The sequence below is a fragment of the Lithobates pipiens genome, unplaced genomic scaffold (genome assembly GCF_037356315.1).
Source record: "Lithobates pipiens isolate NorthernLeopardFrog02 unplaced genomic scaffold, aLitPip1_a1.2 Scaffold_48, whole genome shotgun sequence".
Lineage (NCBI taxonomy): Eukaryota > Metazoa > Chordata > Amphibia > Anura > Ranidae > Lithobates > Lithobates pipiens.
The window spans coordinates 4,232,789-4,250,436 of record NW_027507872.1 but is presented as its reverse complement, the minus strand read 5'-3'; the positions used below and the strand labels follow the sequence as shown (position 1 = coordinate 4,250,436).

The window sequence follows — 17,648 nt, the reverse complement described above, 5'->3', positions numbered from 1 at the left end:
ATATTATCTTCATATATTTATATACTGCCAATTCAAGTAATTCAAAGATGATGAACCTAAATATATTCCCGAACACCCCTATGGGTGCTAAACTGTGTTCGGGACAGTAATAGTAACCTGTAATTTAATAGATACAAAACAAAGATTAAAATATTAGAGCGGGGTAAGTAATTTTTTAATTCAAGTTATCTAGGAACAAAGAACTCGTGCAATGTTTTGGGGACTAGCTCATTTTTACCATGGCTGCCATATTTTATGAGTATGTTCTTTTTTGTGAGGCCGAAGAGCTAGAATTGATTCATAAATGTAATGAGTTTGAGTCGATTCTATCACTTCTTTTATGGAAGGAGGATCAGGATTTTTCCAATTCCTCGTTATACTGATCCTGGCTGACAGCAAAATATGTGTAAACACATTTCTAAACTGGATAGGATATCAATCAAGATCAATGGATAATAGAGCCAGTGAGGGATTTGGAGGAATGACTGTTTTGGTAATTTCAGACATAACTTGAAAGATTTGTTCCCAATACTTCCCAAGTTTAGGGCATGTCCAAAATGTATGCAACATATCACATAGCACAATCTCCAACATTTGTCGTCAAATGTGCCGTTGAATTTAGATATTTTCTCAGGAGTAAGATACCAGCATTGAGTCAATTTAATGGATACTTCCCATAATGTAGAGCAGCATGTGGCTTTATATGTGGTGTTACAAGCTTTTTCCCATTGGTCAACTGTATAGGTGTATCCTAAGCCCTTGTACACACGGTCGGAGAATCTGTCGGAATGAGTCTTATCGGACCGTGACGTCAGATAATCCGACTGTGTGTGATATGCATCGGACTGATTCCGTCCGAATCTCCATCCAACCAAATTTTCCAACATGTTGGAAATATTTCCCGACCAACTGGGCCGGACGGACCTAATCCGATCATGTGTAGAGCATTTTCATCGGACCAAGTGCCACGCATGCTCACATTCAAATTCCGTCACGGAAGCGCTCGTTCAGGTAAAACTACTGCTCGTAAGCGATATAGCACATTCCTCACGCTGCAATGTTAAAAAAACATTCATCAAGCGCATTCTCTTGTTCTTTACAATGCTGCAAGAACCAACTTCTTTTGATGCTCATAGTCACACACACTTCTCCTGAACGGATTTCATTACTCTTTTTTTAACCATTTCAGCAATACAATTTTATTTTAAGTCACATCTACACAATGTTTTTTTTTTTTTGGATGTTTTTTTTTTGGGGGGGGGGGGGGGATTCCCTAAAAATCTCCTTTAAAGACACTGCTCATTTCTCCTTTTTTTTTTACTTTTTTTTTTTTGGGTGTAAACTTACAACAACAACATTATTGTATTTTTTAGATTTTCTTTTGCTTTTTTAATCTACAGGAGGTTGTTTAGTGTTGGTACCCCTTGTTATTTATTTCACTTTGCATTTTAGAAATGTACCTGCCTGCTCACAAATAAACTCTACTTTTTGAAGGAAAACACATTACACAAGTATTTCATCAAACAAAAATAAAATATATTTTTTTTGCTCGAAAATAAAACTAGGAACGCAGCACTGGAAAAACTTCTTAACTTTGGTGCAGCCTTTGGCCCCCAGGGCAGACATGACTAAATGAGATATAAAAAAATTGGTGGCCTGAGGAGTAGATATCTCAGGGAGAGAAGTCTGCTCCTGAAGTCCTAGAGAGCAGGAAATTAAGATGCCATTTCTGTCCCCAGGATGGTGATCTTGAACAGGCTGCATCTTCTGGCACACCAGACTCATCCCAGGCCATCACTCTCTGGTCTTCCTTTGTGACTTCCCACCAGGCATCCTTCCAGGCTGTGGCTGGGCTCCTGTAGCTGGGGCAGGAGGAGGAAGGCGTTCTTGGACCTCCTGGCTGCCACTTGCCACAGCCTCCCCCCGACTGAGGTCTTCCTGTGTATGAAAAGGGGACATAGTTTTAGTTTTTTGATCATCAATCACAACATTTTGTGCTCCTGACTTTTGCTATTTGACTGTTACCAAATAGAACAGACTATCATTCTGACACCAGCATTTTTCTTTCCCGTCCCAATCATTTTTGTTCACTACTGTCTATTGAGATGTAAACCACTTGGAGAAATCACAACTTACTGATCAATAAGAACATCTAGTTAACATCATTAAATGTAACACAAGAAATATGTTCAACAATGCCATACCTGTCTCAAGCTGGGCCCCACCACATGGTGCTGCCTGGAAGGCCCAGGTTGTACATCAGAAGCCTCAGCTGGGGGTGAAGGATGCCTTGGAGGAAGCCTGGAAAGTGGTGGCCTGAGTGGTGGCCTGGGTACCCCTTGGTCTACCAGAAAATGCAGCCTGTCAAAGTGCACCGTCCTGGGGTAGTAAACAGCATCTGGATCTCCTGCTCTCAAGGACTCCAGGTGCTTCTTTCTCTCCCTGAAATATGTAAGCTTCATGGCCACAATTTTGCGATTCAGATATGTCATGTCTGCCGTGGGGACCCTGATCTGCACCAAAGCAAGCAGTTTCTCCAGTGCTGCGTTCCTCTTTGATCTGTCATAATAAAATTTGTTGTGGAACTGCAACAGGCAGGGCATCTCCATGTAGAGCTCGAGGAAGAGCCACATAAAGTTGGGATTGTTGAATGGGTCCATTTTGTTTACAAGACACAACACAAGACAAACCCTCAAATACTAATAATACAATTAAAATCCCTCCTAATCTTGTCCCAACAGCAGCCTAGATACAAGCAGTCTAGTCTAGTGAAGCACAAATTTTAAAATATTACCTTCGTTTCGACGTTCGCCGCGTCCGTGACTCACACTCTCCTCCCAGATCGTACGGACGATACACATGTGTGGCGTTTTATATACAGTGCGCATGCGTGAAACTCCGCCCACCCCTGACGTTCTTTCCAGACTATTCCCCGCCCCTTCGCTTCCCACGCAGTGGGGAGAGCACATGGTGGAGAGAACGCAGGTGCGCAATAATAGTTCCACTATCGAGGAGGAGGGTGAGGAAAGCCCGGAGCCTGAAACGTCCCGATCCAGGAAGACAAGATTTAAGGCCTCAAATATGTCTTTTGGAGAGATGTTGGAGATGGTCGACATATTGAACAGGACCGACTATGATGGGAAGTATGGACCTTACCCAAACCCAAATATCAGAAATGCCAAGATCATGAATAAAGTTGTGAAGAGTCTTCTGAAGAATTTTGGGGTACGCCGATCCAAGGATCAACTGAGAAAACGCTGGTCAGACCTGAAACTGAGGGAGCACGAGCAGTACCTAAGGATCAAGCGTGTTCTTAAAAAAAGTAAGTAGTTGTCGTGTGTTCATATGATTATTCTTGCTTGCATACATGCTCCATGTGCTTTGATTTCATGTTGTGCATTTTAAAATGGCCACTTTCAAGGTCATGGTTTCGTTCGTTCGTATGAAACATCGTTTTGCAGGGAAGTATTCCAGCTTAACAAAGTGGCCCCAATAATGTTCTCACCTTGTAACTCGGCCCAAAAAAACAATTGTACAACACTTCCAAGCAATGTTTCATATTCCTATTTATGCCCTCTGTGTGCTAATTAATCTTTGTTTACATTCTCATAGGGGAGAGAAGACTCTGCAAGTATGAGGACACCAGGGACCATGAGGACACCAGGGACCACACCCCTCCCAAAGAAGGGCAACTTCCAAAAGAAGAAACAGAGGAGCAGGAGCAGGAGGAGGAGGAAGAAGGAGAGATCATGGAGGTTGGCCAAATTGTCACCACAACAGGTGAGTGTTGGAGAACACAGCTTCCGGTAAGCTCATCAATGTATATCACCATATTTGGATTACATGGTGTGTTTGTTTGTTTTTTTTCTAGGTGATGTGGAGGAAGATTCCAGTTTTACCAGTGAAAGTGCCCAGATCTTGATCAGGGAGATAATGGGGTGCAATCGGGATTTGGAAATTGTACAACAAAACATCAATGATGTTAAAAATAAAATGAAGAACATCATTGATGTTTTGGGGAGTGTGAAAACGAAAAAACTAGATAGGGTTTTATTTTTTTACATTTTTTTTAAAAAGGTGTATTTTGCATAATTCCAAATTTGGAAGATGCACAGAGTGTGTAAACATGCGCTATCTCACATCATGGGTGATCAATGTACATGTTTTGTGGAAAGTGTCTGAGATGAAGGGGTTGCAGCCCCAAAGCATGTACATTGATCCCCCATGATGGGAGATAGCACATGTTGACACACTGTGTGCATCTTCCAAATTTGGATTTTTCAGGGGTGACACCCCATGTGATGAAGGCAATATCAGCCCAGTTTGTACATACTCATGTCTGATATTGTCTTCACTTTTCCAAGTTGAACTTTGTAAGTTCCTGTGTTCTGTATTTTACGGTTTGATACATGCCTGTTTACACAAAAAACAAGTAAAAAATAAATATGATTAAACTGGGTTTTGGATACCCAAAATATCTTGGTTTGTTGTAAAAACCTTTACTAAACGCACATATGAATGTGCTTGTATTAAAAAGTTGAATTCTCAACAATGTGTGGCTTCCTTTTTCATTGGGCTTAAAATGTATTTGTAGTGAAATTTTAGTTTGTGCTGAGAAGGAGTGTGATTTACTAAAGGCAACTCCACGTTGCACTCCAAGTGCAGTATCAGGTGTACTTTTGCAGTGCAGTTGTAGTGCATAGTGGATGTGCCTTTAGTAAAAAGCACCCAGAGTGAGGTGTAAATTTGGACAATCATGCCATTTTCCTGCCATGGTGCTGAAAATGAGCATGATTTAGATCATTAATGCACTACACATTAGCAGGGCTGGACTGGGACAGAAATTAGGCCCTGGACTTCATCCAGACCGGCCCACTTACATTTTGAGTGTCCCATCACCTGCCCCCTTACATCAGAGTGCCCCATTACCAGCCCCCTTACATCAGAGTGTCCCATCATCACCCCCTTACATCAGAGTGTCCCATCACCAGCCCCCTTACATCAGAGTGTCCCATCACCGCCCCCTTACATCAGAGTGTCCCATCACCAGCCCCCTTATATCAGAGTGTCCCATCACCAGCCCCCTTACATCAGAGTGTCCCATCACCAGCCCCCGTATATCAGAGTGTCCCATCAGCACCCCCTTACATCAGAGTGTCGCATTACCAGCCCCCTTACATCAGAGTGTCCCATCAGCACCCGCTTACATCAGAGTGTCCCATCAGCACCCCCTTACATCAGAGTGTCCCATCAGCACCCCCTTACATCAGAATGTCCCATTACCAGCCCCCTTACATCAGAGTGTCCCATCAGCACCCCCTTACATTAGAGTGTCCCATTACCAGCCCCCTTACATCAGAGTGTCCCATCACCAGCCCCCTTACATCAGAGTGGCCCACTGAGCCATCAGCCCACCGGGAAACTCCCGGTAGTCCCGATGGCCAGTACATGCCTGCACATTAGTTAACAAAAAGAAGGTGTGTGTGTAGCAGACCCACAACATAATAAGATTATCTGAAGAAGAGACTGTCCCCTCATCTCACTCTGAACTTGGGTTTGCACTGTTGCTGAAAAAGGCACAACTTGACGAAAAATGGCAAAGTGGGAGGCCACAGTCTGCCATTCCTGTGGCGTTGAAGGACACTGTGTAGTGACACAAGAAAAAAAACTAGTAATTTTACAAATAAACATTGCATGCAGATTAGACACCCACATTTTTGGACAAAATTAGTATAACATTTTTTAAAATGAGTATTTAAAGCCTAAAGTATAAGGTCCCCTTATGAGAGTCCTAACCCCCCCATCCCCCCCATCTGATGGGCCCTTGATAAAAAATTAGGGGGGATGTTTAGGAGAGGTAACCCTCTCCACTTGATTGAGAGCTGAATGCCTAAATAATGTGTGATACTTTGTGAAGCCCCTCCTTAGTTACACTATTGGCAGCCCACCGGACAGGTAAGAAGTGTCATAATAACAAAATGGAAGGACATTTTGACATTCTGCTATTACATAGCAAGAAAATTCATGTGTTAAAAAAATAAAACTAGCATTTGAAAGTATTGAGGCCCTTACACTACATGCTTTGGTGAATTGTTCCATAAATGTGATCATGAAAAAGGTATTTAGAGTGTGTATTGGGTTGGGTCAAGTCATCAGATAGAAGATTGCTATCAGCTGAGGTAACAGTTGGGGAGAGGGGGGTTCCTAATGAGTTTGGCACAACTCCAAAAAACACTGAGCGCGGCATTTCCAACAATGGAGCTGACAGCGGGCGTGTCGGCTCCCGTGCGCATGCGCGGGAGTGACGTCATCGCGGCTCCACCGAATGACAGTGGTGGAGCTGCGAGACCCCACCGAAAAGATGGATGCGCCGGACTACAGGGGACAGCGGTGACATCGCTGGCTCCTGTGTCAGGTAAGTGACACATAATGGGCTACTATGCGATGCATAGTAGTCCATTATGCTTTGCCTTTGCAGGGAATGAAAGAGGAAGTAAACCCATCAGGGTTTACTTCCTCTTTAAAGTGGTTGTAAACCTCAGATATGAAATATGAACAAAGCATATACCTCTATAGTGTGTACATATGTAAATTAAGAGCACTAACTGTCATTTCTGCCCGCTGCTTTATTCCTCTGCTGTCAACATGAATCACTTCTGTCACCATTTTTTTTCTTGATGTCAGGAAAACTTGTCAGAAGTGATTCATGTTGACAACAGAGGAATAAAGCAGCGGGCAGAAATGACACTTAGTGCTCTTAATTGACAATAAAAATGACAAAAATGTCATATGGGTACAGTGTAGCATGGCCGCGCAATTGTCATTCAAAGTGTGACAGCGCTGAAAGCTTAAAATTGGCTTGGGCAGGAAGGGGGTGAAAGTGCCCATAGGAAAGTGGTTAAAGGATAAGTTCACCTTTGGAAACAGTTAACATGTTCTCACTGCAGCATCTCCCCTATCCACTGAATCTAGTGACAGCAAGAGGAGAATCTTCTCCCTCAACTCACTGTCACTATTTAATAAAAATACATTGTGGAAATAGTGGAAATAATTGGATATGAGGGAATGTTAATCTATGATGCTGGGGGTTATTATTGCTGCTACTGACACCAATGATGTGGGTTGTTACTGTGTAAACTGCCACTGATGTCACACTGGAGGTTATTATTGCTGCTACTGATATGAATGCTTTTGGTTGTTCTGCAAATGGGCACTGATATTTTCAGTTATTATTATGGAAATTGCTCTTTAGGATGGGGGTTATTATTTCCTAAACTGGCACTGATGCTGGGTGGATATAATTGCAGAAACTAGTATTAAAGCGCGGGGGTTATTGTGTAGACTGGCACTGATGCTGACGGTCCATCATTAATTCTAGGTGATGTGTCAAAAAATGTGTTTATGGCAACCATATGAACTGTGCAGGGTAAAACAAAGTATTTTTGAGTAACAACCCATACAATCCATAAATACAAAGAAACCAAAACAAATCGGTTCAGAAATGAAGTTCTGTGTAATAAAATGGAAGGACATGGGGGTAAAAAGTATTAAATCTGCTAACTGAAATGTGTTTAACCACTTGCCGCCCGCCCTATTACAAAAAGACGGCGGCAAAGTGGTTTGATAATCCTGACCGGACGTCATATGACGTCCTCAGGATTATGAGCCGCTGCGCGCCCCCGCGGCGATCGTTGTTGCGGGGTGTCAGTCTGACACCCGGCAACTACGATCTCGGTAAAGAGTCTCCGACGGAGACTCTTTACCACGTGATCAGCCGTGTCCAATCACGGCTGATCACAGTGTAAATGGGAAGAGCCGGTGATCGGCTTTTCCTCACTCGCGTCTGTCAGACGCGAGTAGAGGAGAGCCGATCGGCTGCTCCTCTGACAGGGGGGGTCTGTGCTGATCGATTATCAGCACAGCCCCCCCGAGGATGCCCACACTGGACCACCAGGGACGCCACCAGACCACCAGGGAAAAGGTAATCCTCCCTAGACCACCAGGGATGCCAATGGTCAGCACAATGGATGCCAATCAGTGCCCATAATGGATGCCAATCAGTGCCCACAATGGGCATCACTGATTGGCATGCATTATTGTTTGGCACTGATTGGCATCCATTAGTACAGTATAACACCAATGCCGCCAATGAGTGCCCACCTGTGCCGCCTATGAGTGCCCACCTGTTATGAGTGCCCACCTGTGCCGCCTATGAGTGCCCACCTGTGCCACCTATCAGTGCCCACCCATGCCCATCTGTGCCGCCTATCCATGCACATCTGTGCCGCCTATCCATGCCCATCTGTGCCGCCTGTCCATGCCCATCTCTGCCGCCCATCCATGCCAATCCGTGCCAGCTATCAGTGCCGATTTGTGCCACCTATCAGTGTCCATCCATGTCGCCCATCCGTGTCGCCCATCCGTGTCGCCCATCCGTGTCGCCCATCCATGCCGCCTATCAGTGCCGCCTATCAGTGTCCATCAATGCCACCTCATCAGTGCCACTTCATTGGTGCCCATCAGTGCCGCCTTATCAGTGCCCATCAGTGTAGCCCCATCAGTGCCCATCAGTGAAGGAGAAAACGTACTTATTTACAAAGTTTTGAAACTGAAACAAAAAAAAAAAAACATATATTTTTTCAAAATTTTCGGTATTTTTTTATTTGTAGCGCAAAAAATAAAAACCGTAGAGGTGATCAAATACCACCAAAAGAAAGCTCTATTTGTGGGAAAAAAATGAAAAAAAAAATTTCATTTGGGTACAGTGTAGCATGACCGCGCAATTGTCATTCAAAGTGCGACAGCGCTGAAAACTCAAAATTGGTCTGGGCAGGAAGGTGTTTAAGTGCCCTGTATTGAAGTGGTTAATACTTGGTAGAAAATCCTTTGTTGGTAATGAAAACTTCAAGACACAGGCTCCTGTATGGAGCAACTAGTCGCATGTGTTGCTCAGATCTTCAAATCTTGTCTTCAAACCTTGAAGGTTCTGTGGACCTCTTTTATGAACTCAGATCTTTAGTTCTTTCCATATATTTTCTATTGGATTCAAGTCAGGTGATTGGCTGGGCCATTCTCACAGCTGTATTTTCTTTCTTTGAGTGTTTCCTTGGCTTTGTGTTTGGGATCATTGTCTTGCTGAAAAGTCCGCCCTTGTTTCATCTTCATTATCCTGGTAGATGGCAGCAGATTTTTATCAAGAATGTCTGTACATTTTATCCATTTATCCTTCCTTCAATGATATGAAGTTTGCCAGAACCATATGCTGAAAAAAAGCCCTGCCCACACCATGATTTTCCCACCTCCAAACCTCACTGTTGGTATGGGGGTGTTTTTAGGGTGAAGTGACCCCCAAGCATGATGTTTATTATGGCATCCAACGAGTTCCATTTTGGTTTCCTCTGACCAGACTATATTCTCCCAGTATTTCACAGGCTTGTCTAAATGTTGTGGAGCAAATGTTAACCAAGCTTCAACATGTTTTTTCTTCAGTAATGGAGCGTGCATACATGCCATGGCGAGGAGTGCATTACTTATTGTTTTCTTCAAAACAATTGTACCTGCTAATTCCAGGTCTTTCTGAAGCTCTCCACAAGTGTTCCTTGGCTCTTGGACAAATCTTTTGATAATTAGTTTTACTCCTCTGTCAAAAATCTTGCGAGGAGCACATGGTCATGGCCTGTTTATGATGAAATTATGTTCTTTCCACTTCCGGATTATGGCCCCAACAGTGGTGACTGGAACATACAGAAGTTTAGAAATCCTTCTGCAACCAATGCCATTGGTTTATTTTGCAACAATAAAGTTTCAAAGGTCTTGAGAGAACTTTTTGTGTCACGGTACTACTTACAGTGAACTCACAGGCGAGCAGGTGACACAGGATCCCCCAGGGCGTGGAATTTAAGAGCCAGTCGGTGTTCCACCAGGGACCCTCTCACGAAGGTTTGGACTTAGCTGCGTGCTGACCCCAGGTCACGACCCCCGGGTTCACCCTGTTTGCTAGGGAAGTACCAGAAGACACTGTTAGACAAGGATGGATGGATGAAGCAAGGAGAGCCAGATAGTAAGCCAAGGTCAGGGCAGGCTGCAGACAACGTAATCAGAACAAGCCGAGTCAGTACACAAAAGATCAGTTCACGAGAGGTCAGGTAAACCAGGTTACACAGGGGAGCTTCAGAAACAAACATTGCTCAAGCAATGGTAGCTGGTTAGAAAGGGATTTAAATAGAGAAGCCCATGAGTGGCTGGACAGGAAGTAGCAGGGAAAAAAACATATATTAGGCAACAGGTGAAGGGTGGCGACACCCATAGCTGCAGGGTGCACAGAGCTGAACACCCGACAGTGGAACAACAGATGCCAGCCGACCCACTGCAGTAAAGGTGAGACACAGATCAGCTCCGCAGCTGATCTGTGACACTTTGCTTTTACCCATCATGAGATGTTTCTTGTGTGACACCTTGGTAATGGGACACCTTTTTATAGGCTATCAGTTTAAACTGAACCAGCTGATATTAATTTGTACTGACAAGGGGCAGGATTGCTTTCCAATTACTGATTGATTTCAGCTGGTGTCTTGGCTTTCCATGCCTTTTTGATCCTCCCTTTCTGCGTGTGTTTAATATTTTTTCTCTGTGTCATTCCATTTTTTTTACACAGAACTTCATTTCTGAATGTATTTTGTTTCGGTGTCTTTGTATGTATGGATTGCATGTGGTGAACATTTCATGTCAATAGCACCTTTAGAAATATATTTACCTAGAAAATAGTTATTTTACCCGCTGTATATGTAAGTAGAGCTGGCTTTGCAAATGCCAGATAAATCAATGTGGCCTTCTGCACGGTTGCATGGGCCTGATGTGTTAAGGAGCTCCTGGAGAAAGTACTGTCATTTTTATTTTATTTTATTTTTTCACATAAGGATGAAAAAACAACATAGTGGTTGGGAGAAAGTGAAAGACAAGAAAGAGGAAGAAAAACAAATCCAAAAACTCTTGTCTAACACCAAAAAAATTCTAGAATGTTGTAGAAAAAGCACCCCTGGAACAAGTGGTGCAACTGATATTCTTGCTTCAGCTTCAAGTTCAACCAGTGCAGCCAGGGCCGGTGTTGTAAAAATTTCTGCGACCCGTGAAAAAACCAAACCCCGTCACTTCAGGTGTGGCTCTGTCACTGAAACAGCTGACGGCGGGCCTTTAACGCACATGCGCCAATTCACTGATATTAACAGCGGATGCGCAGGATATTTTTTTAGCGGTGGAGAAAAATTCTGGACTCAAGTGGGCGGAGACTTGCGGGTGGGCGGGTGTAGCTGAACAGATGGTTAGAACATCAGCAGCAGCCCCGCCCACCCCACGATATTTGTTTACTGGTCGACAAAAATTATGGCTTCAAGCTGCTATTAACAGCGCATGCGCAGGATATTTGTTTAGCGGTCGAGAAAAATTATGGACTCAAGCGGGCGGAGACTTGCTGGGAGGGAGAGATAGAGTGGAGCATGGAGAGGGGGGCGGGGCCCCATGCATAGCACTGACTACATGTACAGTACATTGTTCTGCAAATAAATACGCCTCACTGTGCCCAGCAAATGCCTCACTGCACCCAAAAAATGCCACCTCACTGCGGCCAGAAATCACCACCTCACTGCGCCCAAAAAATGCCACCTCACTGTACCCAGCAATCGCCACCTCACTGCGCCCAGAAATTGCCACCTCACTGCACCCAGCAAACGCCTCACTGTGCCCAGCAAACGCCACCTCACGATGCCCAGCAAACGCCTCGAGGTGCCCAGCAAACGCCTCACTGCGCCCAGCAAACGCCTCACTGTGCCCAGTAAACACCACCTCACCATGCCCAGCAAACACCTCACCATGCCCAGCAAACGCCTCACTGCGCCCAGTAAACGCCACCTCACCGTGCCCAGAAAATGCCAAACGCCACCTAACTGTGCCCAGCAAACGCTTCACCATGCCCAAAAAAATGCCGGCTCACTGTGCCCAGAAAACGCCTCACTGTGCCCAGAAAATGCCTCACTGCGCCCAGCAAACGCCACCTCACTGTGCCCAGCAAACGCCTCACTGTTCCCAAAAAATGCCCCTCACTGTGCCCAGCAAACGCCACCTCACTGTGCCCAACAAACGACACCTCACCATGCCCAGAAAACGGCTCACTGTGCCCAGCAAACGCCGCCTCACTGTGCCCATCAAACGCAACCACTGTGCCTATAAATTGCCACCACTGTGCCATCAAACACAGCCACTGTACTCATCAATTGGTGCCGGATTGTCAAGCCGTAGCAGTGCTCCCTGGGGATATGCTGATCACCCATCTGTGCTGCTGGAGGGAGCTCAGACGGGCATAAAATGAGAGACCTGCATGTCATGGTAAGTGAGACCATCCCATATCCCACTCCATCTTCCCCGAGAACAGGGACCCCCTTCCAACCCCCCAGGAGAGGGACCCCCTTCCCCCCCTCTTAGGACAGGGACACCGTCCCCCAAGACAGAGACCCCCTTCTCCCCCCCTGAGGACAGGGAAACCTTCTCCTCCCTGAGGACAGGGACCCCCTTCTCTCCTGGGGACAGGGACCCCCTTCTCTCTTGGGGACAGGGACCCCCTTCTCTCTTGGGGACGGGGACCCCCTTCTCTCCTGGGGACAGGGACCCCCTTCTTTCCTGGGGACGGGGACCCCCTTCTCTCTTGGGGACAGGGGCCCCCTTCTCTCCTCGGGACAGGGACCCCCTTCTCCCCTGTGGACAGGGGCCCCCTTCTCTCTTGGGGACAGGGATCCCCTTCTCTCTTGGGGACAGGGATCCTCTTCTCTCCTGGGGACAGGAACTCCATCTCCCCTGGGAAAGGGGACTTCATCTCACCTTGGAACCCCATCTGCCCTGGGGATCAGGACCCCACCTCCCCTAAGAACAGGAACCTGATCACCCTGTGTGCGCCAACCTCACTGCCCTGCCTGCCATGTGTCCTGTTGAGGGCCCTCCTGTGACAGCTCTTATAAGGACTTCACCCCACTGTGTGATCCCCCTACATGACTGATCCCTCTGTGTGCAAAACTTACACGGGGAACCCCTCTGTTTGCTCCCCGTACATGTCTGCATACTCTGACCACCACCTGTACCATTTCCACATCCACTGACTGCCTCCTGTATCCTGTGCACATGTTCTGACCCCCTCTTGTACCATGTCTGCAGCCTCCATCCTGTCCAATCTAACCCATGTATCCTCTGTGTACTCTGGACATGTCTCTGGGCCTCCATCCCTTCTAATCTATCCCATGTATCCTCTGTGTACTCTGGACATGTCTCTGGGCCTCCATCCCTTCTAATCTATCCCATGTATCCTCTGTGTACTCTGGACATGTCTCTGGGCCTCCATCCCTTCTAATCTTATAGGGGGAACTCTGCGAACCCTGATGCATAGGGCAATGCTGCAGACCCTGATGTAAGTGGGAACTCTGATGTAAATGGGAATGCAGTAGACTCTAATATAAGGTGGTCTCTGGTGACCAGAGCACCCCTTACATCAGAGTTCCTGTCCTCAGGAGAGAAGGGGATCCCTGTCCCCAAGAGAGAAGCGGGTTCTTGTCCCCAAGACAGAAGGGGGTCCCTGTCCCCAGGAGAGAAGGAGGTTCCTGTCCCCAAGAGAGAAGGGGGCCCCTGTCCCCAGGGGAGAAGGGGGCCCCTGTCCTCAAGAGAGAAGGGGGTCCCTGTCCCCAGGGGAGAAGGGAGTCCCTGTCCCCAGGGGAGAAGGGGTCCCTTTCCCAAGGAGAGAAGGGGGTCCCTGTCCTCAGGGGGGAGAAGGGGGTCTCTGTCTTGGGGGGAGGGGGTCCCTGTCCTAAGAGGGGGGTCCCTCTCCTGGGGGGGTTGGAAGGGGGTCCCTGTTCTCGGGGAAGATGGAGTGGGATATGGGATGGTCTCACTTACCATGACATGCAGGTCCCTTATTTATGGCCGTCTGGGCTCCATCCAGCAGCACAGATGGGTGATCAGCATATCCCCAGGGAGCACAGCTACGGCTTGACGATCTGGCAGCAATTGATGGGTACAGTGGCTGTGTTTGATGGCACAGTGGCGGCAATATATGGGCACAGTGGTTGCGTTTGATGGGCACAGTGCATCAGCGTTTGCACGGTGAGGCGGTGTTTGCTGGGCACAGTGAGGCATTTGCTGGGCACAGTGAGGTGGAATTTTTTGGGCGCAGTGAGGCGTTTACTGGGCACAGTGAGCCGTTTTCTTGGCATGGTGAGGTGGCATTTGTTGGGCACAGTGAGGTGGCGTTTGCTGGGCACAGTGAGGGGCATTTTTTGGGCACAGTGAGGCTTTTGCTGGGCACGGTGGGGTGGCGCTTGCTGGGCGCAGTGAGGCGTTTTCTGGACACAGTGAGGCGTTTGCTGGGCACAGTGAGGCGCAATTTTTTGGGCACGGTGAGGCATTTGCTGGGCGCAGTGAGGCGGCATTTTTTGGGCGAATTGAGGCGTTTGCTGGGCACAGTTAGGTGGCGTTTGGCCTTTTCTGGGCACGGTGAGGTGACGTTTACTGGGTGCAGTGAGGTGTTTGCTGGGCACGGTGAGGCATTTGCTGGGCACGGTAAGGTGGCACTTGCTGGGCACAGTGAGGCGTTTGCTGGGCACGGTGAGGTGGCGTTTTCTGGGCGCAGTGAGGCATTTGGGCACCATGAGCCGTTTTCTGAGCACAGTGAGGTGGCGTTTGCTGGGCACAGTGAAGTGGCGTTTTCTGGGCACAGTGAAGCAACATTTTTTGGGCACAGTGAGGTGGCGATTTCTGGGTGCATTGAGGCGGCGTTTGCGGGGCACAGTGAGGCGGCATTTTTTGGGCGCAGTGAGGCATTTTCTGGGCACAGTGACACGGATTTATTGGCAGAACAATGTACTGTACATGTAGTCAGTGCTATGTACGGGGGCCCCGCCCCCCTCTCCAAGCTCCGCTCTATCTCTCCCTCCCAGCAAGTCTCCGTCCGCTTGAGTCCATAATTTTTCTCGACTGCTAAACAAATATCCCGTGCATGCACTGTTAATAGCAGCTTGAAGCCATAATTTTTCTCGACCAGTAAACTAATATTGTGGGGTGGGCGGGGCTGCTGCTGATGTTCTAACCATCTGTTCAGCTCCGCCCGCCCACCCGCAAGTCTCCGCCCACTTGAGTCCAGAATTTTTCTCCACCGCTAAAAAAATATCCTGCGCATGCGCTGTTAATATCAGTGAATTGGCACATGCATGGTACAGGCCCGCCGTCAGCTGTTTCAGTGACAGAGCCTCCCCGGGAGTGACGGGGTTTGGTTTTTTTCACGGGTCGCAGAAATTTTTACAAGACCGGACTGGGAATAAAAACCAGCCCTGGTAAAAATGTCATACCAGCCCCATAGCATTATTACACCAGTCCAACATCACAACATCATTATTTTCTTGTTTATAAAAGAGAAAACCATGTATTTTAAAGCAGATTTAAAGAGTGTATTGTATATATACAAGACAGATATGAAAGCACATATGTCTAGGGATATAGCAAATTTCAGTTAAAAGTGGAGCAATCAAGGGGGACACCTGGGACTCTGGGAACTCTGATGACCAGAGATGGCCTTCTGCAGAAAGAATACACTAAGGCCGGTTTCACACTGGGGTGGTGCGGGCGCCAGCGGTAAAATGGCGCTATTTTTAGCATTGCTTTACTGTCATTTTAGCGGCGCTATTCAGCCGCTAACTGTGTGCTTTTACCCCTGCAAACGGCTGAAAAAAGGGTTACAACCCAGCCGTGAAAAGGTTAATACCACCGCAAAGCGCTGTACAGCAGAGCTATGCTGGTGGTATAGCCGCACTGCCCCACTGATTTCAATGGAAAGGAGCGGTGAATACATCGTTCCTTCACCGCTCAAAAGATGCTGCTTGCAGGAGTTTTTTTTAACATCCTGCAAGTGCACCGCCCCAGTGTGAAAGCCCTTGGGCTTTCACATTGGAGACCCAGCAGCGACTGTTTCAAGGTGCTTTGCAGGCGCTATTTTTAGCATTGTATCGCCTGCAAATTGTGCCAGTGTAAAAGGGGCCTAAGGTAAGGGGTGGAGGGGTACTGATATAAGGGGGAAACCTTTATATCAGTGCCCCCTTACATTATTGTATTGACTCCCTTACATCTGTGACACCCCCCCATCAGATTGGCCTGGCGGCACTGTCACTGACCTCCTCTCAGGTGCACCTTGCAGGGCTCAGTCAGTCGGCTCCAGCTTGGTGGCTCTGGTTTTCCTATAGTCTCCTCTCCACAGTCCACACATGTCTGACTTCTCCCAAGATCCCCATCCCAGCGGTGCTCCCACTCTTGACTCCTCTCCAGACTCTCTCAGAGACTGCAGACATGATATAAGACAAGAGATGGCCAGAGGTTGCGTATAAGATACAGGAGATGTCAGAGGCTGCGGGCATAGTACAGGAGATGGTCAGAGGCTGTGGGCATAGTACAGGAGATGGTCAGAGGCTGTGGGAATACTACAGGAGATGTCAGAGGCTGTGGGCAGGGTACAGAAGATGTCAGAGGCTGTGGGTAGGGTGCAGGAGATGTCAGAGGTTGTGGGTATGGCACAGGAGATATCAGAGGCTGTGGGCATGGTACAGGAAATGGTCAGAGGCTGTGGGCATAGTACATGAGATGGTCAGAGGCTGTGGGCATGGTACAGGAGATGGTCAGAGGCTGTAGGCATGGTACAGGAGATGATCAGAGGCTGTGGGCATAGTACAGGAGATGTCAGAGGCTGTTAGCATGGTACAAGAGATGGTCAGAGGTTGCAGACATGATACAGGAGATGTTAGAGGCTGTGGGCATGGTACAGGAGATGTCAGAGGCTGCAGACATAGTACAGGAGATGTCAGAGGCTGCAGACATAGTACAGGAGATGTCAGAGGCTGCAGACATAGTACAGGAGATGTCAGAGGCTGCGGGCATGGTACAGGAGATGGTCAGAGGCTGTAGGCATGGTACAGGAGATGGTCAGAGGCTGTGGGCATAGTACAGGAGATGTCAGAGGCTGTGAGCATGGTACAGGAGATGGTCAGAGGTTGCAGACATGATACAGGAGATGTTAGAGGCTGTGGGCATGGTACAGGAGATGTCAGAGGCTGCGGGCATAGTACAGGAGATGGTCAGAGGCTGTGGACACGATACAGGAGATGGTCAAAGGCTGTGGGCATAGTACAGGAGATGTCAGAGGCTGTGGGCATGGTACAGGAGATGTCAGAGGCTGTAGACATAGTACAGGAGATGTCAGAGGCTGTGGGCATGGTACAGGTGATGTCAGAGGCTGTAGACATAGTACAGGAGATGTCAGAGGCTGTGTGCATGGTACAGGAGATGTCAGAGGCTGTGAGCATGGTACAGGAGATGGTCAGAGGCTGTGGGCATGGTACAGGAGATGGTCAGAGGCTGTAGACATAGTACAGGAGATGTCAGAGGCTGTGGGCATGGTACAGGAGATGTCAGAGGCTGTGAGCATGGTACAGGAGATGGTCAGAGGCTGTGGGCATGGTACAGGAGATGGTCAGAGGCTGTGGGCCTGGTACAGGAGATGTCAGAGGCTGTGGGCCTGGTACAGGAGATGTCAGAGGCTGCGGGCATGGTACAGGAGATGGTCAGAGGCTGTG

General features: G+C 47.6%; 1 protein-coding gene and 1 long non-coding RNA gene across 2 annotated transcripts in view; both read right to left on the bottom strand.

The window, feature by feature from the left end:
- The window catches only part of LIN7B (lin-7 cell polarity scaffold B), a 1,167,120-nt gene that overhangs the window by 175,655 nt on the left and 973,817 nt on the right, over nucleotides 1-17,648 (bottom strand). The window lies entirely within an intron of this gene.
- Nucleotides 1,340-17,648, bottom strand: part of LOC143957009 (uncharacterized) — a 56,588-nt gene continuing 40,279 nt past the window's right edge. The window contains exon 3 of the long non-coding RNA XR_013270042.1: nucleotides 1,340-1,938. This is a non-coding gene — a long non-coding RNA (uncharacterized LOC143957009). The remainder of the gene's footprint in view (nucleotides 1,939-17,648) is intronic.